We start from the raw sequence: 19434 nt of genomic DNA on the forward strand, positions 1-19434 counted from the left end.
TGTTGTTGTTTCACTGGACCAGTTACAGACGTGACTAATATAACCTAAGTCCTAACCCGTTAAAAATGTTCAGTTCAGAAATGAGACTGTTGGGAGGAATTCTCCCGTTCAGACTCTTCCAGCTGGGATTCTCACAAGCAGCACAGAGGGGAACAAATAGAATGGGAAGCCAGGTACTGGAAAAATAGGTTTGATCACAGAGATTAAAGTTGAGTGACAGTTCAGCATGAAACCCCACCTAGTGAGACAGAATGGTCCTAAGCATGAGTTCTTATACCTTTTCATGGTTTCCAAAATTGTCATTTCTTTTGGTGAGTTTAAATTTGTCTTTTCAGATTTGTTGGTCAGTGTCTATTGTTGGGTTTGGGTTAATTTCTATCTCAAATCTGTCTAAAAGGTGTTAACATTTGCTCCAGGAGTTAATTATTTTATTGTTGTGTATCTTTTGTTGTTCCTATTCTAATTCTATCAGTTCTAATTGCTGTTAGTCAGTTCTGCATTCCTTGTAGCCAATGTGTGTGTTAATTGTTTGTTCATTTAGCCTCAGGCTCCCACTTAGGCTCCCATTGGGTTATTCCTGTATTTGCCAAGATATTTTTTCTATGGGATGAGGAGGGGATGTCCTTCTTTTATGTTCTCTTACCAGAATCTTTAACAACTGCAGTATTAATGCCTTTTCAAAACTCTGTCCGCAAATTACCCCCCTCCCAATTCTTATCTTTTTGTTCTCCATGCCTTTGTCTGCCTCTCCTGGGAGAGTCCACCCAGAAAGGGGGGAGGAGTTCTTGTTCTCATGTCTTTCAGCTCTGCACAGATGACACCCCCCCCCAAACCTCTGACACAGATGCCACGGAGCCATGGAATTGAGTTTTGAATCCAGCCATCTACAAAAAAGCCACCATACAACCTGAGGGAGTCCCAAGTTCTACCAGTCCCCCAGATACCTGTGAAAAGCTGAAGGAAGGTGCCATGGGACCCCACGTGAAGCCTTACAAGAAAATTGGACTATGGGGGGAGGGTGGAAACTCATTGTAAAGTTTTCTTTCTTGCTTCATTTGTATTGCAATAAGCCAGTTAAATGTATTTATGGAGAGATGGCATTTGGGAACAGTTGGCACACAGAAGTCCTGAACACCTTGGGACTTCTGTATGGTGGGAGGAAAAATTTATCCAGAATGTTTGTATTGCCTGTTTGTATTAGTAGCTACACACACACACACACACACCATTTAGAATCACATTGAGTCTCCCTTCTACTTACCTTCAGTAAAGCTCCAACCTCCAGTAAAATTCCAAGGGGAGGGAACCAAGACCCCTCAGGTGATTTGCAATTCATATGACATGAGGAGGTATCAGGAAAGAGATCTAAGCCCTGAATATCTTGCTCTGGTGGACTCAGATTGGGCTCACTATGTGCAGTTTAAAGAATGGAATGGCCTTGCTTGGATACTGGCTAACATTAATTGGACATTACAAATTACAAACCTGGATGCGCTGAATTAAGAGCTAAGGCAGGAAACAACTCTTGAAAATGGGCAGCCAGTGGTTAGGTGCTGAGGCAAACCATGGCTGTGAAGATTTTTGGGAGCAATGTGCAAACCTGACTGGAAGCTAAAGGTGACATCCAACATTTGAAAAATAATTGGCACAAAATATTGGTAACTATAAATTTCTTTTCCACCTAATTTTTGCCCTGACTTTTAGAACTTTATGGGCAGGAATCCTTTTCTGCTGCCTCCATTAGTGTTTCTTTTTGCATTAACAATTTAAAGTTTGCTTACCAAGTATCCCTGATCAGACCAATTTTAATCTTGTGCCAGTAAGTGTGTCATTCACACACTTAGGGCACAAAGGGGGGGATTGTGGGAAGTCATCTCCCCAGAGAAGGAAATATTAAAAGGGCAGGAAAATACATTTCCAAAAAAGAAGTTAAAAGGCAGAAAAGCATGCCCAGGTTTTCTTAATAGCCCCAAGTCTCCCTCCCCCAAGCAGAAACCAACTCTATAGAAATGCAGATGTAAACCATTCAGGAAGGTTGAAGCTAAGAAGACTCCTAAAATCTACATACCCCAGCCCCAGGGAGGTGGGCTTGGACAGACAACCAGCAAGAATCCTAGAGTGGCACACCTAGGCTCAGGACAGAATACATGACAAATACAAAGCTTGAAACAGGAAATAACTCCAGACAAAAGAGTCCAGGGGGTATAAAAACCCACTACCCACATGTGCTCAGCCCTTCTTTTCCTGTTGGATCCATCTTTCTGTCTGCCTTTCCTCTGCAATAAACTACAACCTTCTTCCCAAAGCAGTTGCCATGTTTATTCCCCGCTTGGAGGAACCACGATGGTGACTTTTCTTCCCACAATATAAAATTAGAAAAATGGCAAAATTTATGGGAAAGAAATTACAAACTGACAATGTTAACTTCTTATAAAGAAAACTTATATAAAATGTTTTATAGATGGCACTTGCCTCCAGCAAGACTAGCAAAAATGTTTAAAAATATGTCAGATAGATGTCGGAAATGTAAACGTAAATCAGGCACGTATTATCATGTTTGGTGGACATGTGATAAAGTAAAGAATTATTGGAAAAAGATACATACTTGGCTAGAAAAGATGTTGGGAGAACAGGTAGATTTTAAACCTGAACTTTTTTTTATTAGGTATAATGCCAGAAAAGACTAACAAACAAAGCTTATATTTGATTTTGCACGTCACAACAGCGGCAAGAATTTTATTTGTGCAATATTGGAAAAATGAAGGAATACCATCAGATGAAGAAATAATCAAAAAAATACTAGAATGTGCAAAGATGGACAGATTGACTATGAGACTGAAAGAAGAAGAAACAGAATATTACCAAACTTGGGACTTATTTTACTGATGGCTAGAGGAAAGAATAAAGGATTAGGAATTAAATAGGTATTAGTGACTGTAAACCCAGACAGCACATTGGTTGAAAAATTATTATTGTATGTATGAGGGGAAAAATAATAAAAACTTTTTTAAAAAAAGATTAAGCTATGCAAAAGCCTTCCCAACCACAGCTGTCAACTGTCATCAAGCAGGAGCAAAGAGTCCAGGAACACCTCCATCCAAGGTCAAAGCTACAATATCTCCAACTGACTGAGTCTATGTCAAGCACGAACAATCAGACCTGCATAGCTTCCAGTTCTGTTCCCTGGGACAGAACCTCAACAGCCTCACTTGGCCAGTCCAGGATAAGAGCGATAATTGGATATCAACAATATATGATGATACCAAACCCCAAACTGGAAGACTCATGTAGGTGTTGGAAAAGAAGTGAGAAAGTGAACAGCTAGGTTTTGAGTTTACCAGTTTTATTGTTTTGTTTCTACTGGAGGTTTTTAAGAAGAGACTGGACAGCCATTTGCCTGAAATGGTATAGGGTTTCCTGCCTGAGCAGGGGGTTGGACTAGATGACCTCCAAGGTCCCTTCCAACTTTATATTATATTATATTATATTATTATATTGTTTATACATGTTGTTTTATCCTTTGGTTGTGAGTCACCCACAGTTGGGTTTTTTAAAACAATATTTTTTATCCTGCCCTTATTATTTTTATAAATAATTCAAGGGACAAACATATCTAATATTCCTTCCACCTATTTTCTCCACAACAACAATCCTCTGAGGTGAATCAGCATAAGAAAGAGCATGACAGATCCAAGGTCACCCAGCGGGCTTTGATGGCTAAGGCAGCACTAGAACTCACCAACTCTTGATTTCTAGCATGATGCTTTCATTACTAGCCCAAACTGGCGGGCTATATAAATGTTTTAAATAAATAACTCTAAGCATACTTCTTTTACAATGCTTCTCCCTAAAATGATGAAATACGCATTGTAATGTCATAATGCACGTTCCAATTTTTGTATTTGGGTCACAACATCACATGCAAATATATAACAAGCAGACTTGTGTCACAATCCTTGTTTCAACACTTGCCCCCCTGTGGGCACCCATGATTATAGACAAATATTACTTCTCCATATTGATAGACATGTTTACCCAAAGAAATAAAAAACTGGATACTCCTTTCCTTTGTACTCCTAAATCCATGCATCCACATATCCACAATACTGGTATAAATTTTTAATATTTATAATTGTGCTTTTTTTCCTCTCTCCTGTTTTGTGACCTTTGTGGAAAGGTTCAGGAAGAAAGACATGAACACACTGCTGTTTTAGAAGAGTCATTTCTGCCACAGCTCCCTTCCTTTAAATCCCAAGCACTCTTTCCTCTGTGATCCATGCAATTCATTAACTGCATAAAAAATAGAAACAATGCAAGTAAATTTAGGTGATCTTAAATTTGCATTTAATTTGGGTATTCCTTGCAAGCATATTCAGGGCAAACGGTGGCACTGGAATAAAATAAGCACATGTTGAAAAAATATGCCCCTGTATAGTTAAGGATAAAAAAAAAATCCAGCCTGTAGAACATTTTCATGTAAATTAACACTTTTTACATTTTTATTTTCTTTAGATATTTCAGCTCAATTATTTCCATCTCAATGACTTTTCAAGTAATTTACATTTTGAAGTAAAGAATGTGAAAACCTTTCAGAGTTAACTTACCAGAAAATCTGCATTTACTTTAATTGGAGGGCAGGAAGCATTTTTGTGCTTGGTAGAAAGAAAGTCAGTGGCACTTAGATTCAGCTGTCTGTAAAGTGTTTCACATACCGTATATCACTTCTCCCAGTCATATTGTTATGAGACACCAAGTGGAATTGCATTCAATTATTCTAACTATGGTCAATTATAAATCAGCCACACCACACTTTTATGTTTAGATAATTATAAAGTAGATAATCAATATTTTGTAACATGCAATGGCAATTAAGAATCTGCTATAAATTGAATATCCAAAAGGAGATGCAAGCTCACATAAACATTGATGATCTGGAACGTAAAACATTATGCCTTTCCCTCTCGCATTTGCACAATAAAATTCAGTCATGTTTTCTCCTGATCTAAAAATAACGGATACTTAAAGTAATACTCCCATATATATATAGGTTTAGGAACAGAAATATATAATACAATTTTTCTGTTAGAATGACAGTATCCTAGATTGTAATGAGGTTTCTTTCACATATCTAACACATGTATTTGCCCAACTTGCTTTGACCCCTTGAAAACTGAATCACTTATCTGAAGCTTCTTAAAATATTCATATAATAAAAGGACAAGCTTTTTTCAATTAAAAGGGATATTTCTGCCCTTTTGTGACTTATTTCTCTCTTGAAAAGAAGTTAAGTGGAGAAACAACTCTAGAAATCACCTCACAGTACTGATTAGAATGGTAATATCTTAACTCATCAAAATAATGGTAATATCTTAACTCATCAAAATAACAAAAATAAATGAGCAAACAGGAGAAGAAGAAGCAGACACAATTTCTCCATACAAAGTAAATACATAATAACCCATCCCTCTAAATTAGAATTTTAAGGTTACCTGATATAATTATTTTAAAAATACACAGAAAGCCACAAAGGAAAGCAATTAAAAACATGTTTCAAGCAGTATGATATCAGAGCCTATTAGGGACCATGGAAGAAACTATTGGTAAAAGGAATGAGAGGACAAAAATATTCTGTATAGCAGCAATGCCAAATCAGAAGAAATGATACTAATAAGGCATTTTCTCAACTCCTTTGGAAAACTAAGCTTTGTCAACTCATGACAAAGCTATGATTTAGAGCCTATAGTGGTTTGCTGGTTAATGAGTTTTCATTCCTGTCTAATATGGTCAAGCTACAAATTTAAATAACTTCACTGATGGAGATCCAATAGCATCAGATAGGTAAGCCCTTAGCAGGGAAGAAATTTAGAAGTGCAATATGCCTTTTATTACAGAAGGCTGATACACTAATAACCAGAATCTTCACTGAAAATATTGACAGCTTGTTTTCAATCTGCTGTATGACAGTGATGGTGGCAAAGAAGCATTTTGCCACCACTGCATCTTTGAAGTGCCAAGAGATTTTCTGAATAATTCAGATTTTCTGCAATCTTGTCCAACTGTAAATATTGAGGAATTTTTGTTGTAACATTATCTGAATGTTTTCTGAATAAAATTGCCCACATATTCTGCATTTTACACTAATAATGATTCATTACAACTGCCTTTGAAAACTAGAAATTCTCCAAATCTATAGACTTCCAACTCCCAGAATTCCTAATTAGAATAGCCATTGCTGAGAATTTTGGAAATCAAAGTCAGTCCATTTGGAGGTATCAGGTTTGAGGAAGACACCATCTATTCTATTGTATGTGGTTTGAGGTTAATGAATGAATCTTACTTGGTGAAAATGCACATGTGGTCATCTCCTTAAGAAAGCCAGGACCATCTCGTTTTGATGAATAATGTATCAACTCATGAATCCCAGGAGATCAATTTGGCTCTGTTCAGAGTAGTTCACAACTGTTGCCTTCCTTCATTAGCTGTGATCAACAAGTAATATCTGGGGGTTTTTTCCCATCACTGTTGCTGTAAAAATGGTACAGCTGAAGACCCTTGTTCTGGCCACATAAATCTTAATGGCTGCTAATGGTAATAAATATTCCCTTTCTGGAAACAAATTTCTATAGTAACATATGGCTGTTTGGATCCAAAACGAGAAAGGTGCTGCCCTATCGTCACCTCCTTAATTCAAAGACATAATTTTCTGAGACTATCTGGCTACTGTATGAGCCCAGGAAAAATTTATGAGAGGTTTGCTTGTCACGCCCCTGTCAGAATCAAAGAACCTTTTCAGATATGGATCATAACAGTTGCACAACCCCGATACTTGAGAATAAAAGGGCCTACTATTCCAACTACAAGACAAAAGCCTCCAAGATACTTCTATTACAACAATTTTTAGACAGGTGATATTAATTTGTTGCACAAAACAACAATCTTATGGCATTAGAAACTAACCAATATATTATGGCAAAAGCCTTTATGTTATGGCTGAATGATTACCCTGAGTCCGCTCATATTTAATAAGAAATGGGTAGAAAACAAAGCAACGAGATCAGGAAGACATAAAGTGCAAAAAGTACTCTTAATAGTGTTAAAGCCTAAATATAAAATGTTATTAAAAGAAGGCTCTTGAGGAAATTTGAAATTGCTGAAATACAATTTAGAAATAAGATCTAAGACTTGAATCAAAATAACAATGTTTTATCTCATTGTGCTGTTATTAACTTTCCAACCCAGGAGAGTTTTCATTATCAACAACACGGACACCAACAACTCTACATTTGAGCTTTAACAAATTATACCATCTGTCAAACTAAAGGATAAGATTTCTTGTCTCGGAAATGAACTTTTTTTATCTTTGAAGATGCCATAGAGGTGGCGCTTTTGAATAACACTGAGTTTCAAGATCAAATTCTGTGGAATTTGATACCTGATTTTTGTTTGGTTCTTCTGATAAATTATGTGTTCCTAAACAAAAAGTACATAAGAGATCCTGGCTCTCAAATACAAGATATGCCTGGCCAAGATGAGAAATAGAGGGACGGTTTCATGCCTATTACATTAACTGCCAAAATGATGACATGGTGCCCTGCCATCACCTATGCTGCAACTAGGTAGTTGTGTTGTGACACATGTCATCATGTCCCCCCTCCCCCACCCCATTGTGGATGCCCATGAATGGCTAACTCTATAAAGTGGCCTTAGAAAGCTACCATTTAAATCCATGGCACATTTGCTTTGGAGTCCACTGCAGGGCTGTGCCCTGTTCCCTGGCACTTATTCACTTGAGTGAGATCACCTGGGATATGAGCTAAGAAATCAACACTACGCTGATGAGATCCATTTTTTTTTCTCAGATGAGAGAGTAGGTGTGCTCAGTGAGTGCTTGTAATGGATAGGCTATGTGCCAGTAAGTTAATGAAATGGAAGCACTGAGGTTTATCTACATGAGGGAGTCATCCTGTTTTCTCAAAAAACCAGTGGGCAAGTGGGTGTTGCTTGACACAGCTTTGTTCACCTAAACATATGCGGACTGATTCACAAACTATGCTAGATATAAAATAATTCATTTTGATTTAGTGTGATCTGTGAAGCCAGCCACCAGTTTGTTATCCGTGATTTTGTAGTATAATATCCCAAGAAACCATGGGCTAGCAAAACATGATGTAAATGAACTGATCAGGATGTACAAGTACTGGTTTGGGCTGTACAGATATTCTCACTTCATTTTTCCTACTTTTTTATCATTCTTAGTACCTACAAGATATTACTGCAACATATTATGTGTTGCAGTACTTGTAAGATACTTCAGAAATTGAAATTAGTTTTTAATATAGTGTAAGATTACCATATAGTAGTAACACTGTGGTCCTTCAACCACTCTCACTCAGTTCAGACTGCTGCTTCTGTTCTCTAAATGCTGCATGGTTCAAATGTTGTGCTCATATTTTTTGTCATCTTTTGTGTTTTCAATTGTTTTATTTAATTCACTATTATTTCCACATTGAAAGCTAATATGGTTATTTGGCGTGTGAAATAGAAAACAAATTATTCAACTTAGTCATTAAAACCAAGATTTTTTTCTATAAATCTTTGCTTAGTGTAACACTTTTCAGGCGGCAGGTCTTCAAAAATCTCCACCAGACTATAATACAAGCCATTATTTCCTATTGGAGCAGATATGGATGTAATCTGGACCTTTTTTGTGCACCCCCCTCCTATTCTACGACTGAGCAATGCAATACTTCTTTCTCACTCACTAAGCATGTGGTTCTTTGCCATTGGTATTTCACATCCCCATTCAACAAATCATACCAAATTCCACATAAATGGTATTGTGCTTCCCTTTCCATTCCCCCAGTATATCAACGCAGTGTGTTTTCACTTGTAGCCACTTCCAAATCCCCCAACTATCCCAGCAACAGTGAGGGGACCCAGAGGGCAAGCAATCGCACATTGCAACGGAACAATGATCATTCTAGCCTAAGTTAAAGGATCGGGCAAGAGGCGATGTGCAACCTTTCGGGACTCCCGTGAGCTGAAGACGCAATATTTGGGGAATCCTGTTCCCTGCTTCGGGACCGCACCTGAACTCGGGGCGCCGGGCAAGGCACGAAGGGGAGAAGGAAAGCCGCAAGGAAGAGCGGGGACCCCGCACTTGGCACTCTCCAGAGTAGCGTCCCGCATTGGGATCCACTCCCGCCAGAGCCCCCAAGGCAGGTGGTGGTCGCCGTGGCTATTACCGCTGCCATATTGGGAGTGGGGAGCGAGGAAGGAGGGGACAAGCAACGGGGGCGCTCCTTTCTCCCGAGCCCCTCGACCAGCCCTGCTCCCGGGCCTCATCGATCCTTGATCGATGGCTGAACAGCTGGGCTTGGAGCGCCCCTGGAAGGAGCGCCGCCGCCGCCGCCGCCGCCGCCTCATCGTCTCCAGCAGCTCCGGCAAGGACGTCGGAGGAGTCCGCTGCAGGAGACCCCCTGACCTTCGCCCGCCAGCCCGCCGGCGCGGCGGCTTACCTTCTCCCGACGACGTGCGGCAGAGCCCAGGCAGGCGCTGGCGAGGCGCTCCCCCTCTGCCTAGCTCCCGCCGGCGGCTCCTCTCTCCCTTTCCCTTTCCCTCTGCCTCTGCCCCGTCCCTGCCGCCCGCGCTGGGCCTCCCCGGAGCGCCGGGAGCCCCTTGGTTCGGCCGGAGCCGCCGGCAGGCTCCCTCGGCTCGGCCCCAGCTCAGCTCTCGCGAGCCGCGCGTCAGACCGCCGCCATCTTCCACTTGGAGGCGACGGGAGGAAGCGGCGAGCCGAGCCAGGCCAGGCCAGGGAGGCGGAGAGCGCCGCCTGTCCGTCCGCCCAGTCCCGCCTCTGCCAGGCTGGGGCCGACGCCGAGGGGAAGGGGGAGCCGCAGACGACGAGGACGAGACCGCTGCCTCCCCATCTCCTTCTCGGCTGCCAGGCCAGCGGGCTCTCTCGGGAAGGAAAAGCCATTTCTCAGGCCGCCGCGGTTCCCCAACCGGGCCGTATCCGCTGGCGCTTTATGTCGCCGCGTATTACTGGGGCGCTTTCAGGCTGGGTCGCCTGGCTGAGCGGCCCGACGTTCATGAGCGCTACGTCCTCTTTCTAGAAGACCCGAAATAGGAATCCCTTAGGGCTCTAACTTCAACTCCCAGCTCCAAAGAACAATTCTGTGAGGAGCAGAAATTACTCTTTAAAAAAAAAGAGGGGACCCAAAAGAATACTGAAATAGAACAATTTCATAAGTATATTTGTTCTTTTAATGGCTATTTCTCACATTTAATACAGAGACTATGACATTTATAGGTGCAAGCTTTCATCAATGCCATTATTTCTTTGATTGATATCTTTCAATCAGAATAAAGCTGGAAAGGACCTTGGAGGTCTTCTAGTAGTCCATCTGCGAACAACTAGAAGCAAACAAAGTTATAACTAGAAGCCAGCACAGGTTTGTTAAAACAACAGAGCACGCCAAACCAATCTTATTTCATTCTTCAACAAAGTGACTAAACTAGTAGATCAGAAAAATGCTGTGGACATAGTATATTTAGACTTCAGTAAGGCATTTGATAAAAGTAGACCACATCCTACTCCTTGGTAAAGTAGAAAATGCTGGAATAGGCAACATCACCACCAGATGGATCTGTAGCTGGCTGGCAAACCATACTCAACGAGTAGTCCTCAATGGCCCCACATCCACACGGAGAGAAGTAAGCAGCGGGGTATCACAAGGTTCCGTCTTAGGCCCAGCACTCTTCAATATTTTCATCAATGACACCCAACTGACAGAAGTAGCCAACACTCCAGAAGACAAACTCAGGATCCAAAAAGATCTTGACAGACTTGAACAATGGGTCCTATCCAACAAAATGAGTTTCAATGTTGGAGAAAAGCAAAATTTTACATTTAGGCAGGAAAAATCAAGGGTACAAGTACAGATTGGGGAAGACCTGGCTTAAAAACAGTAACTGTGAGAGGGACCTTGGAGTCCTAGTGGACGATCACTTGACTATGAGCCAGCAGTGTGCAGCAACAACCAAAAAAGCTAATACAATCCTGGATTGTATAAACAGAGGCATAGAATCAAGATCACACAAAGCATTAGTACCGCTTTATAAAACCCTACTAAGACCACTCCAGGAATACTGCAGCCAATTTTGGTAACCATATCACAAAAAAGATGTTGAGAGTTTGGAAAAATTCAGAGAAGAGCAACTAAGATGAACAAAGGCCTGGAGATTAAAACATATGAAAAACGGCTGCAGGACTTGGGTTTGGCTAGTCTAAAGAAAAGAAGAAATAGGGGAGACATGACAGCAGTATTCCAGTGTTTGAGGGGCCACCACAAAGAAGAGAGAGTCATGTTATTCACCAAAGCACCAGAGGGAAGGACAAGAAACAATGGCTGGAAACTGATCAAAGAGAGAAGCAACCTGGAATTAAGGAGAAACTTCTATTCTATTCTATTCTATTCTATTCTATTCTATTCCTATTCCTATTCCTATTCCTATTCCTATTCCTATTCTATTCTGAATAGTTGTATCCTTCCATCAATACATTCCAGTCATGAGTTTCATCCCACCAAGTTTCAGTAATGTCAACTATATCATATCTGCCTTCATGTATTAATACTTGATACTGTTTGTTCCCTAAACTTTAAGCGTTGGTGTACAGGCATTTAAATCCTTTAATCGGTCTTGGGTATGTTACATGTTTCTTACATCTCATACTTTGTAACTGGGATTTCCATCCTTTCCATCACTCTGTACTTCATTATGTCTTTCTTCTTTCTCTTTCCTACCTCCTTATGTGTTTGGTTATCTAGTGTTTTTTTGCTTGGAATTAGATTCTAAAGCAGACATGTCAAACACAAGGCCCGGGGGTCGGATCCGGCCCGCGAAGTGGTTTCATGTGGCCCGCGAAGCCATCCTGGAAACAGTGAGGGAATGGCCCCCACTGCCTTGGCCCTGGCCCAGAGACCCTCCATCTGCCAGAGACCCTCAGATCTGTCCCACTCCTGCCCAGGCCCCCATAGGCACCCTTGATGCGAACGATGTAGAGCTGGCCACGCCCACCCATTAGGCCATACGCACTCTAGCCACGCCCACCCTGGCCACGCCCACCCGGCCCTCTGAGGGCAACCGCAATGCTGATGCGGCCCTCAATGAAATTGAGTTTGACACCCCTGTTCTAAAGGTTGTGAAGATTGGTTCCCCTTCCCCCTCAATGTTAGTTTAAAGCCCTTTTGCTAAGATGAGCCAGTCATTTTCCAAATATATTCTTTCCAGTTCTTGTAAGGTACGATCCATTCCTTGCCAGTAGCCCTTTACGTAGATAATGCAGACCATGAGCTAGGAAGCCAAAGTTCTGTTGACGCCAGTTTTTAAGCCAGTGGTTCGTTTCTAAAATCCTTTGCTCCCTCATAGGTTGTTGGACTTTTATTGGAAGTATAGGTGAAAACACCAGTTGTGCTCCTAATTCTTTAACTTTCTTCCTTAAATTTTCGTAATCTCTTGTTATTCTCAGATTCATTGTTGTGTCATTGGTCCCCATGTGTAGGAAAAGAAAGGGATAGTAATCCGTGGGATTGATATTTTTTTAAAGCCTTTGGGTTATTGTAATATTCAGCCTGTTTGGATATTTGGGCTTTGTTATAAGACTGCTAAATGTTCACAAACATATGCAGACAGAAGGAAAAGTAAGTAGAATCTTTGCTTTTTGTGTTAAAAGCTCACATTCTCTTTCAGTGACTTTCCCCCAATTAGTTTAATGTGATGCCTGAGAAAAACTGCAAACATTCCTTTTTCACTGTTGGAGTGGGGGGTTTTTTGCTACCGAAATTGAACTCATTCATAACAAAAGTTCAACTTGAATTTGGGACCAGCTCACGCAACATCTTCGTGGTGTCTGGAGAATGCTGATGTATTGATGTTGGGCCTTCAGAAAGAATTCAGATATTCCAAATATTGTCCTCCATCAAAACCCACCTGAAAATGAAAAAGCACCAAGTAGGGACATCTTTCAGGTCAAAGTAAGACCCTGAATGAGGTAGGGAAAACAATCAATGTGCCTTTTAAACTTTGTTGATAAGGAGACCAAGATAGAAAGCCACCCAGTGGGTTATATTTCCACTTGCTTTCCAGATTCTTCAGCCACAAAGTGAGTGAGTATGTTTGAAAAATCCATTTGAAATAGAACTATCAGTTTGTTATTCTTTCCTCTCTCCCATATCTGTATTTGTAGAGGATTAGATTGTTATGTGGACCACTTCATTATTATCCAAAGCTGTTGAGAACTATATATAAACCAATCAAGGTCAGTGTCCATCCCCTAAGTGCTGTGGCACATGTCATTGTAATTCTAAAGGACAACTTTTAAATAGTTGCAAAGCTTCCTAAAACCTACTCACTTGATTAAATTCTGAAATTTTGGGACATTTTTATTTGAAAACCAATGATGGGAAGATTTTGTGACATTTTGATCACTAAAAAAATCTTTTCTTGCTGCCTAGACCATGGATCCTTCTGGTATCCTCATAGATAAGTGATCCCCATCAGAAGAGGCAACATGGCATTCAACCCCCTCTCTCAGTGACATCCATGAAACCCTAAGTTTAAATTAAAATAATTTTTAAATGGCTGAAATTTTACAAGATTGCTCAATTCAGTGAGATTTTGATATTCCTAATTAATATCTTGTAAAACTCTGGTAAGAACATTGAAATCTTATATTTTGAATAGGAAAACCAGTATCTTGGAAAATTTGTAGCCTCCCAAGATTTTGGCCATATAAACATACATATGTTTTTATTTTTATCGCGGCCTTATCTGAGGAACCCAGGTGAGAAGCATTGGTTAGATATAAGTAAGAATTACATGATTATCTTTCACTGAAGATTCGCCAAAATCCAAACAAACATCTTTGGAAATTATAGCAAAGCCCATTTATTTTAATTTCTTTTAAACAGAGCCAATATGAAATATACTTGAGGGGCTGTGCCAAAGAGAAGGGTGCCAACAGCTCTAAGCAGCTTACAACAATCAGAACAAAGAAATTACAATAAAGCCAATAAAGGGATAAAACATGGCAAGTGTGACAGATTAGATGGAATGAAGTGAGGGGTCTCATTCTCCCCCTCACCTGAGGCCTGGTTGTAGAATCAGATTTTCATAGCTATTTTAAATAAGGCCGTCTGAATCTTGGAGGGGACCTCATTTAGAGGATAGGTGTTGCTACAAGGGTTTCTGGGGTCCTGATAGATGACATTATTTTTTAAAAAAGGTTTTATTAGTTTTTCTCTTACATACATATATTAATTTTTCAGCCAGCGTGCTGTCTGGATTCAAAAGCGTTAATACATAGTCAATTCCTAATCCTTGGTTCTTTCCTCTAGCTAGCCATTTGTAAAATGAATCCCAGATTTGGCAATATTCTGTTTCTTCTTTATCTTTCAATCTCATAGTTAATCTATCCATCTCTGTGCATTCCAATATTTTTTAATTATTTCTTCCTCTGGTGGTAATCCTTCATTTTTCCAATATTACGTGAAGTCTATTCTTCCTGCTGTTGTGACGCGTAGAATCAACATAAGCTTTGTTTGTTAGTCTTTTCTGGCATTGTACCTAATAGGAAAAGTTCAGGTTTATTGGGAAAAGATACATGCTTGGTTAGAAAAAATGTTGGGAGAACATGTTGAATAGATGACATTGTTTAATCGTTGGAGCATGACAATCCTAAAAGATTGAATTGGCCAGGCAGATGCTGATATTAGATGCCTAAGCAACATTAATTGATCAGTCGACCATTGTAAGATGATAGAAACAATGAGATGCAAATGTGCAGGGATGTTTTTTTAAGTTGAGAATAGAATCTCTGCAAAAACAAGTGACTTGCCACATTTTTCCCCCCACAGAATTTATTTACTCCCTGAAAAGCAATAGAAAAATATCTGCAAATGGGAAAGATGACTCCCAGAAAGGTAGTGGAGCATGGAATTAGAAATAATCTTCAAAGTAGTTAATTCCAATTGAACAAATCTCATGGCAAAATTCATTTATTCTGGTTTTCGCTGAGTGTCTTTAAAAGTGTCATTTCTGCAATTTGCCAGTGCTGGATTCGGCTTGCGACCCCCAGGGGAAGAGCCTTCTCTGTTGGAGCGCCAGCCCTGTGGAACCAGCTCCCCCCTGAGCTTCGGATGGCCCAAGATCTCCAGTCCTTTCGCCACGGCCTCAAAACACTCCTTTTCCACCTGGCTGACCTAGACTGACAGGGATTTTAATTATGTTTACAATTCTAACTCTATTCTTTAATTTATTTTAATTTATTTCAAATTTTTATTTTTAATTTACTGTACAGAGACCTTTAAGTTTTGTTGTTGTTATCCGCCCTGAGTCCCTCGGGAGATAGGGCGGGATATAAATCCCATAAATAAATAAATAAATAAATAAATAAATAAATAAATAAATAAATAAATAAATAATTTTTTCCCACTTTTTCCCCTTGAAACTAATTCTTGGTGATTGGGATTACCTCCATTTTCACAGCCCAATCATGAGAAATCATATGCAGTGAAAGAGTTTGAAATGCATCATTGTTGAATGCATGTCACTTCTCAGTTCCCGCTCCCTTAGGAAAACAGTTTTAAAAGGTTAAAAAAAACCACCACAAATTAAATAATTAAACTAACTAAAGACAAATAGAAAATTGTCTTTCAAACCTGTGCAACATTTTAAAAATCTCCATGGCAGCAGCTCTCCCCTTTCTTGGTGGTCACTTCCAGTCAGTACCAACAGGCGGAAACAGGTCCAGCCCAAAGCCTCTTGTTTGCAGGATAGCTTTCCAGTTTAACATCTATATGAAAAAGCTGGATGAGGTCATTTGCCAGGATGGGGTCAGATATCATTAGGATATATATCAGCCTCTGGTTAGCTCAGCTGGGCTGTTAAGACCATGTCTCAGTGCTAGAGGCTCAAACCTAAATGTGGATGGTTATTCTGGTTGCAGTGACTCTTCATGTTTAGTTCTAAGTGGAATTGTACTTCCCTCTTCTGGGCTCATAGCTTCATAGCATACCAGGATGAACTTCACACAGATTTACTGCACCAATTTCACCCTTTCATGGACCAGGACCCCCATCTCAGAGTCACTAAAATCCTGGACCCTCATGTATAGACTACTGCAAAATGCTGTACATGATGCAGTCCTTGGACACTATTTGGAAGCTACAGGTGGTTCAGAATGCAGCAATGTGAGTAATTATAGGTCAGTCCAATGCACCCATATAACACTTCAGCAATGTGACCTACACTGGTTATCAGTGAACTCTCAAATACTTTTTACTTTATTTATGTATTAATATTATACGATACAAAAATACAAAAGAAAATAGCAAAGATAGGGGAGGGGGAAAAAAGGAAAATGTGGGGGAAAGGGGGAAAAGAAAGAAAAGGCGTTGACTTCCGACTTCCTTTGGTACAGTAGAATCGCATAATAACATCAAACCTCAACTTTTTACTTTTATATAATAGTATAAACTAGCCATTTCTATAACAACAAATCTATCTAATTGGTAAAACCCAAAATCAACGTTTCATTTTTTCCACCTCAAGTATAAAGTCCAGAAGTGGCTTCCAAGTAGAAACAAAAGTCGTTGGCTGGTGATCGGTGAACTTCTGAGTGCAATTCAAAGTGCTGCTTACCATTTCTAAAACCCTTCATGATATAGGGCTTGGCTGCTTGAGAGACTGCTATTATTCTTCCCTCCCTTGGGTTAAGGACCGATAGTGTGTCCCATTCATTAAGCAGTATCATCTGATTGGACCTAGGAAATGTACCTTCTGTGTCATGGCTCCTCCCCGAATCTCCCAGAGGTTTGGAGCTTCATTATTGTTCTCTGCCCCCTTTTCTCTTCAAGTCGAAATGTCAGGAGTGCCAATGAAAAAGGCCCACTTGTTGGGCAGGTTGTAAATTGGTTGTGTTTCTCACCTCTATACATTCTGCTATCAAAAACAGTATTAGGATTGTAACTGTAATGTTTTTACTAATACTTTTAAAAGGTATTTTATTGTGTGATTGCTTTTTGATACAGATTTCATGAACTGGTGGTTATCAGAAAACATACTTATCCCTCAATAAAAATGTGTGGTGTGATCTTCATTGATGATCTCCAGTCAATTTCCATGCAATTTTCCACAAGGAATTATATTCCTTCTTAAAAACAAACATCATTAAATAGCAAACTCTTGTATTTGTTAAATCCTATTATGTTTAAGAGAGTTTCCCAAGTTCATTCTCAGGAAAATATATTTAAATAAAATACAGGAAATAATTGAAAGAAGCATGACGTTAACTGGATTAAAAAGAAGATCCACTTCTGATGGAACCTGAAGGAAGGCAAATAAGACATCTGAAATTCACAAATTGAAAGAGCAATTAAAACTTCTCCAGATAGTTGTTTAATTGTCCCAAATACCTTAACCATACAAGGATCCTCCTAGGACCTAAGGCTCAGTATTAAAAATCCTTCTCAATAATTTGTACATGATTCTGACAGATGAAATCCTTCAAAAGAACTTTGAGGCATTGTTTACCTTAAAGAATCTTTTATTCGGGAAACAAAGTATCGGCACTGCATAGTTGAACCCCAAAACTAAATTCCCCTCCCCTGGATGCAAAGTAACAAGGTACAATTCCCACCTCCAATAAAGAGTCATAAATCACATTCCCCAATTAGCTTGAAGCACAGGCTTCGTCCCCAGCTCTCCAGCCTGCCAAAATGCTATCAGCTCTGGGCCCAATGTCCTTGGGTTCCCATGGCACAGTTATTATTGTTATGACTAGCTGGACTCTCATCCCATTCCCCCCTCCCAGATTCAACTAATTCTAAAAGCATAGAGAAAATGGCTGCATTTCCATCTGTTGTCAAAGCAAGAACAGCCGATGTTAGCAGCGTTGACATAGAGGTTATCTTCAGTCTTGCTAAACACTTGGTGATTGGCCCAGAAAAGATGGACTGTGATAAAGAGGCTGATCACAGAACATTATCAAATTATTCTGGCTAATAATGACAATTCAAAGTCACAGAAAAGACCATTAATAAAGAGCATTGGTGGATATCCATTGTGTTCTGAAAGCAAAGGATTTGCTAATTGTACATCAGATCAAAAATTTGTATACAGATTTCAGAGCACATCATTTTCTAAATTTATAAGAGGCAAAAGAGACTTACCATACTAGCATCTGGTATGATGCAAAAATCAAGTATGTGATATTTTTCAAAATTGTGAATGAAGACTTATTTTTAAAATTTATTTATTTTATTTATTTATTTATTTATTTTTATAAACCGCCCTTCTCCCGAGGGACTCAGGGCGGTGTACAGAATAAGATAGGCATACAGAATGAACCGTAGTGAAAAACAAACAATAGTAAAATACAAACTGGGACCCCAATAAGAGCTATCAGGCCAGGCCGGACTGCTGGAACAGGTAAGTTTTTAATTCGCGCCGGAAGGTGCGGAGGTCGGGGGCCATCCGGATTTCGGTTGGCAAGCTGTTCCAGAGGGCTGGCGCACCCACTGAGAATGCCCTCCCCCTGGGGGCCACCAGCCGACATTCCTTGAGCGGTGGCACCCTGAGGAGGCCCTCTCTGTGGGAGCGCACAGGACGGTGGGGCGCTGACATTGGCAGAAGGTGCTCCCGCAGGTAGTCCGGACCCATGCCATGTAGGGCTTTGTATGTCATTGTCAGCACCTTGAACTTCACACGGAAGGCAACTGGAAGCCAGTGCAGCGCACGGAGGAGAGGTGTGATATGGGAGTATCGGGAGGCTCCCAAGAGTGTCCGTGCCGCTGCACTTTGCACCAGTTGAAGCTTCCGAGTGGATCTCAAGGGCAGCCCCAAGTAGAGAGCGTTACAGTAGTCTAGGCGAGAGGTCACAAGAGCATGGGTGACTGTACGTAAGTCATCCAGGTCCAGATAAGGCCGTAATTGGCGAACTAGTCGAACCCGGGAGAAGGCTCCCTTGGTCACAGCTCCTATGTGATCTTCCAGGGAGAGCTGCGAGTCAAGGAGGACACCCAGGTTGCGGGCCCTATCAACAGGGGGTAGTAACTCGTCCCCGATGTTAAGGGATGGGATGTTCTGAGTATCCTGGCTAGCCGGTACGTACAGCCATTCAGTCTTGTCCGGGTTCAGTTGAAGCCTGTTCCTCCCCATCCATTCCCGGACCGCTTTCAGGCAGCGGGACATCACGTCGAGGGCATCACTGATGTTGTTTGGAGTTGAGATGAAAAGCTGGGTGTCATCAGCATACTGATGGTACCCTACTCCAAAGCTGCGAATGATCTCGCCCAGCGGTTTCATGTAGATGTTGAACAGGAGAGGCGAGAGGACCGACCCCTGAGGTACTCCGCAAGCGAGAGGCCTCGG

At 40.7% G+C, this 19434-nt stretch overlaps 1 protein-coding gene across 1 annotated transcript in view; it reads right to left on the bottom strand.

The window, feature by feature from the left end:
• Positions 1-9768, bottom strand: part of NDST2 (N-deacetylase and N-sulfotransferase 2) — a 77687-nt gene extending 67919 nt beyond the window's left edge. The window contains exon 1 of the mRNA XM_083364194.1: positions 9519-9768. The gene's annotated coding sequence lies outside the window, so the exon portion shown is untranslated. The remainder of the gene's footprint in view (positions 1-9518) is intronic.
• Between the last annotated feature and the right edge of the window lie 9666 nt (positions 9769-19434).

The sequence above is a fragment of the Vipera ursinii genome (assembly GCF_947247035.1).
Source record: "Vipera ursinii genome assembly, chromosome: 5".
Taxonomy (NCBI): Eukaryota; Metazoa; Chordata; class Lepidosauria; order Squamata; family Viperidae; genus Vipera; species Vipera ursinii.